Source organism: Phyllobates terribilis, unplaced genomic scaffold (genome assembly GCF_046119375.1).
Source record: "Phyllobates terribilis strain yellow unplaced genomic scaffold, ASM4611937v1 Scaffold_4__5_contigs__length_816908805, whole genome shotgun sequence".
Classification (NCBI taxonomy): domain Eukaryota; kingdom Metazoa; phylum Chordata; class Amphibia; order Anura; family Dendrobatidae; genus Phyllobates; species Phyllobates terribilis.
In genome coordinates, this window is record NW_027362764.1 from 162450596 (window position 1) to 162456595 (window position 6000).

Here is a 6000-nt window from a genome sequence, read left to right on the forward strand (position 1 = left end):
TGGCCCCCTCCACGTCTCCTGGTGTACTGGCCTGTCTCCTGGTAGCGCCTCCAGCCTCTGGACACTACGCTGACAGACACAGCAAACCTTCTTGCCACAGCTTGCATCGATGTGCCATCCTGGATGAGCTGCACTACCTGAGCAACTTCTGTGGGTTGTAGAGTCCCTCTCATGCTACCACGAGTGCGAAAGCACAACCAACATTCAAAAGTGACCAAAACATCATCCAGAAAGCATTGGTACTGAGATGTGGTCTGTGGTCCACATCTGCAGAACCACTCCTTTATTGAGGGTGTCTTGATAATTGCCAATAATTTCCATCTATTGTCTATTCCATTTGCACAACAGCATGTGAAATTGATTGTCAATCAGTGTTGCTTCCTAAGTGGACAGTTTGATTTCACAGAAGTTTGACTTACTTGGAGTTATATTCTGTTGTTCAAGTGTTCCCTTTATTTTTTTGAGCAGTGTACAAGAAATGATGGTAAGGGACAGATGATCGTATGAAAAATCGTTAATTTTTCATCCACATTGTCATCCATGCTGCCATCCTTGTGTTTGTATTTTACACCAGTGTGGTATCCGTATTTACACATCAACAGTTTATAATGTATATGATAAAATACAGTTTCCTATATTAACTATTGCATTGTAGAGTATAAATCACATGCTATATGGATGATCTCATGGGAAGTCATTTATTTGTGCTCCCACAGACTTATGCTGCAGTTTTTTTCCACACATTCAGTCCCTGTAGTAAAATACAGTCATCTGAGCAGCCCCGTGCATTACCTAGGTCAGTGTGCGGTCCGGTGGTTACTCACACTGCACACCTCTGTATAATACTCTCGTCTGAACAAGCCAGACAGCTCAGCCGGTCCATCTCCGCAGTATCCAGAGAAACGAAAAGAGGATATGACTACGGTCCACAAAAAAGTGCCTGTATGATCCGGGCAGTCAAAGTATAATCACATGTTATAGCAGAGCTGATAAGTCAGGAACTTTCCTGGCACTGCTACTTATCTCATGTACATACAATTAATGTCATCCAAACTGAAAACGTTACACAAAAAATAAAAGTTAAGGCCATGGGACGCAAAGTCTAGCCTAACTCTAAATGAGAGCAACTCCAAAAAACAATTTAATTCCTACAAAAACATGGAGTCATAGATCCAAAGTCATCACCCGGGACACCCCCACTTACCACACTTATAGGAATACACGTACCATTAATACCCAGCAGCTTATGGACAATCTCCACACATCTTTAGCCCCCATCTCCTGTCCAGACTTAGCATTGTCACACTACAATAATACACTGAAGAGTGCCCTAGATGAAGCTGCACCTACTACACGCAGAAAGACCCGACACAGACAACGGCAGCCCTGGCACACAATGCAAACACACTTTACTCAGCGTTGCTCTAGGTGTGCTGAGCGGCAGTGGAGAAAATCTCTTTTAGCAGAGGACTTCATCCACTCAAAACCTATAACTCTGCCCTTCATCTGGCCAAACAATCCTATTTCACCACCCTCATCACTTCACTGTCCAACAATCCAAACGACTTTTTGAAACCTTAAACTCCCTCCTGAGCCCTAAAGCACAGACCCCCACCACCAACCTCAGCAGTGAGGATCTGGCCACTTATTTCCTAGAAAAAATCAACCATATCCATCAGGACATCTCAGCCCAATCTCCTCAGTGCCTGGATCCCTGCTGCATTTCAAGCTCACTAGCCATCTTTGAGCCTGTTACAGAAGAAGAAGTTACCCAGCTCCTCATTTCTTCTCGACCTACAACCTGCAACAGTGACTCCATTCCTTCACATCTCCTGCAGTCCCTCTCACCGGTGGTCACCACTCACCTGACTAAAATATTTAACCTCTCTCTTTCTTCAGGTATATTTCCCTCCTCATTTAAACATGCCATCATAACCCCTTTACTTAAAAAGCCATCCCAGAACTGCACTGCAACTACAGACCGGTCTCTAATTTTCCTTTCATCTATAAACTCCTGGAACGCTTGGTCCACTCCCGTCTAATCCGCTATCTCTCAGATAACTCTCTCCTCGACCCTCTACAATCTGGTTTCCGCTCCTTACACTCCACTGAAACTGCCCTCACTAAAGTCTCTAATGATCTACTAACAGCCAAATCCAAAGGTCACTACTCCCTGCTGATTCTCCTGGATCTCTCCGCCGCATTTGACACTGTGGATCACCAGCTCCTCCTCACTATGCTCCACTCTATAGGCCTCAAGGAAACCGTTCTCTCCTGGTTATCCTCCTACCTCTCTGACCGCTTCTTCACTGTATCTTTTGCCGGCTCCTCTTCCTCTCCTCGTCCCCTTACTATCGGAGTTCCGCAGGGCTCAGTCCTAGGCCCCCTCCTCTTCTCTCTATACACTGCCCCTATTGGACAAACAATCACCAGATTTGGGTTCCAGTATCATCTCTATGCTGACGACACCCAACTATACACCTCTTCACCTGACTTCACGCCTACCCTAATATAAAATACTAAGGATTGTCTGTCTGCTGTCTCTAACATCATGTCCTCCCTATATCTTAAACTGAATCTCTCTAAAACTGAACTTCTTGTGTTTCTCACCTCCACTAACCCAACTCTACCTAACATCGAAATTTCCTTGGAGGGTTCAACCATAACTCCCAAGCAGCACGCCCGCTGCCTGGGGGTCATATTCGACACTAACCTTTCCTTTACCCCCCATATCCGATCACTCACTCGCTCCTGTCACCTGCATCTTAAAAACATCTCCAGAATCCGATCTTTTCTCACCTTTGAAACTGCTAAAATTCTTACTGTTGCTCTTATTCACTCTCGTCTGGACTACTGCAACTCTCTTCTGATCGGTCTCCATCTTACTAAACTTTCTCCTCTCCAATCCATCCTGAATGCGGCAGCCAGGGTCGTATTTCTGTCCGGCCGCTTCACCAATGCCTCCATCTTGTGCCAGTCTTTACACTGGTTGCCGGTCCGCCTCAGGGTCCAATATAAACTCATCACTCTCACCCACAAAGCTCTCCACAGTTCTGCACCGCCTTATATCTCCTCTCTCATCTCTGTCTACCGCCCTACACGTGCCCTCCGTTCTACAAATGACCTAAGACTAACATCCCCCATAATCCGAACCTTGCACCTCCGTCTCCAAGACTTCTCTCGTGCTGCGCCAGTTCTCTGGAATGCACTACCCCAGGCGATCCGACTGATGCCTAGCCCCCATATCTTCAAGCGCGCTTTAAAAACTCATCTCTTTAAACAAGCCTACCACCTTAACTACTCAGTAAATTAACTTTCCCCTGTTCCCTCCTTCTAAATATCATTCAGAATCTGTTCCCTATTCTTCATCTGTCTCCACACCCTCCATGCACAAGATAACTTAACTCGGTACTCGAGTATTGCACTTAAACATACAGGCTGATGACCGGATCATACAGCTTCATATGAAAATCCCTATTTATTATAATTGCCAGACCTGAAATAACAAGCACTTTTCACCTATTGTGTCCCCCCATTTCCTTGTAGAATGTAAGCTTGCGAGCAGGGACCTCACTCCTAATGCAACTGTTTAAACTGTCCTTAAATTGTATTGAATTTATTGTCTGTACATGTCCCCGCTTAGGCTATGTGCCCACGATGCAGAAATGAAGCAGAAAATTACTGCAGCATTTCTGCATCTCCCTGGCAGAAAAAAAACGCATGCATGCGTTTTTCCTGCAGAATACATGCGGAATACATGCGTTTCCGCATGCAGATTGACAAGCGCTTTCCAGGCGATTAGCATCACTTGGAAAGTGCTTGACAACTAGGTCACACTATATAAATCCATGCAAACAGCATGGATTTATATAGTGTGACCGTAAAACAATGTTTAAAATAAAGCTATACTCACCCCCGAGGCCCCGGTGTGTGCTGCAGCGCTCGTTCCTGTCTGGTTCCTGGCTGCCGGCATATCGCGAGACACAGCGGAGTGAAGGGCCTGCGGTCACATGACTGTGACGTCACCGAAGGTCCTTCAGCGCTGCCTGCATGCAGAGAGAAGCCGCCGGACAGGTGAATATAACTATTTGTTATTTTATTCTTTTTTTACAGGTACAATGGTACCCAGGTCTGGATGAGAGTCTTCTCTCCTCCAGACTTGGGTACCATCCGCACATTGAATCGCATATTATCCGCGTGTACAAATGTACAGACACGGATTCTATGCGTCTCAATGCAAGTCAATGGCAGCGCTTCCGCTGCGCCTCCGCAAAATTAATTAACATGCTGCGGATTTATGAGCGCTGCAGAAACGCTGCGGAAAAATCTGCAGCATGTGCATTGACATTGCGGAATGCCATTGGGGACCATGGGGTGCGGATTACCAAACGTTTTTGATGCGATTCCGCAGCGGAAACGCATGAAAAACGCATCGTGGGCACGCAGCTTAAATTGTAAAGTGCTGCGGTATTTGTTGGCGCTATATAAATAAAAAATGATTATTATTATAGTTGCCAAGCAGCAAACGCGCGTTGTGGTTGGAGGCACGGGTTTGACACAGGGAGCAATGGGTGAGCCCCATGATGTGGGTTACTGCCGGATTATTGGGCTTATTTTTAGCACTTCTTGATATACAAATTAGTAATCATCTATTCTTTCATCAACTAGTCAGTATACATGATATACAGTAAGTCATCTGGTTGCTGCCCCACGTGTTTAGACCTTGCACTTTTCATACTTGAGTCTTCATCTCTCATTTTATTATTACCTTTTCGATATGTATTTCGCCATGTTTTGTAATTTTCATTGTTAATCATTATTGGCGGATCTACGACTCCACGTTTTTGTAGGAATTATCTCATGTACACGTAGTGCCGGCAAGGGCTGTGGAGTCAGTAAGCCAAACCTCCGACACCTCAATTTCCATGACACAGACTCCACGACTCCCTCATACACGGCTCATGTTTAAGTGATAAATTTACTGTAGCGCAGATTCATCTCAGCTAAAAGTCTAGACCCTTAGATCAGGAATAGGACATTTCATAACTTTCCCAAATTCTTATGAAAAAATATTCCCCACAAACCGCATTGAACGACTGTACCCAATGTATTATATATTTTAGGAGTCGGAGTTGGTCCATTTTATTCCGACACCACAGCCCCGGTGCCGGCACTACTACCTGATGTACACGTAGTACCGTCACTACCATCTACCTGAGGTACAATATACAGACAGTACTACCTGCCTGATGTACAATATACAGACAGTACTACCTGCCTGATGTACAATATACAGACAGTACTACCTGCCTGATGTACAATATACAGACAGTACTACCTGCCTAATGTACATGTTGTTTTGTGTAACAGTAATTTACATCGAACCAAACAATACATTTCTGCTTCTTTAACATAATTTCTTATATTTCTGTTTGCCATAAAAAATATGTCTCTTATTTAGCTATAAAAAAAGATATCAGATCTACAAGCTTACATGGTTTTCACTAATAGCAAAGTGGAAACCCCCTTGAAGTCCTGTCTGGTTAGGGCAGCTCAGCTGTCTGGAGAATTCCTGCAGTTATGGCCATGAGTTACTGTCCTGTGCTCGGAGTCACAGTGCAGAGCCGTCCTCACACAGAGGCACACGGTGCACACACGTACCTCCCGCCGGTGTCCTGTACGGCCGCGGTCACCTCACTGCCCGGCGCCGACTCTCTGAGCTGAGCTGAGCTTCCCCTTTCAATGTTCTTCAGTCGAAGCACCTCTGGAATCCGGATCCCTGATAGGCTGAGGGTTGTGCAGCGCTGCTCTACCATTGGTTAGGACGTACGTCAATATAGGAAGTAGCCAGAGGGCGGGACTGTCAGTGTTCTGTGTCGTGCGAGCACCGAGTGTAAATAAGCGGAGTCACGACAGAGGGGAGACTCCACCGGGGTCATTATCCCCCAAAGACAGCGTAGTATAAGCGTACAGCTTATTAGCCAGAAACTGCTCGTGTGC

General features: G+C 45.5%; 1 protein-coding gene across 2 annotated transcripts in view; it reads right to left on the bottom strand.

The window, feature by feature from the left end:
• Nucleotides 1-5792, bottom strand: part of GSDME (gasdermin E) — a 130273-nt gene extending 124481 nt beyond the window's left edge. Inside the window, exon 1 of one of the 2 annotated variants that reach the window (XM_073677870.1) lies at nt 5662-5792. The gene's annotated coding sequence lies outside the window, so the exon portion shown is untranslated. The other variant, XM_073677871.1, reaches the window with a different exon arrangement.
• Between the last annotated feature and the right edge of the window lie 208 nt (nt 5793-6000).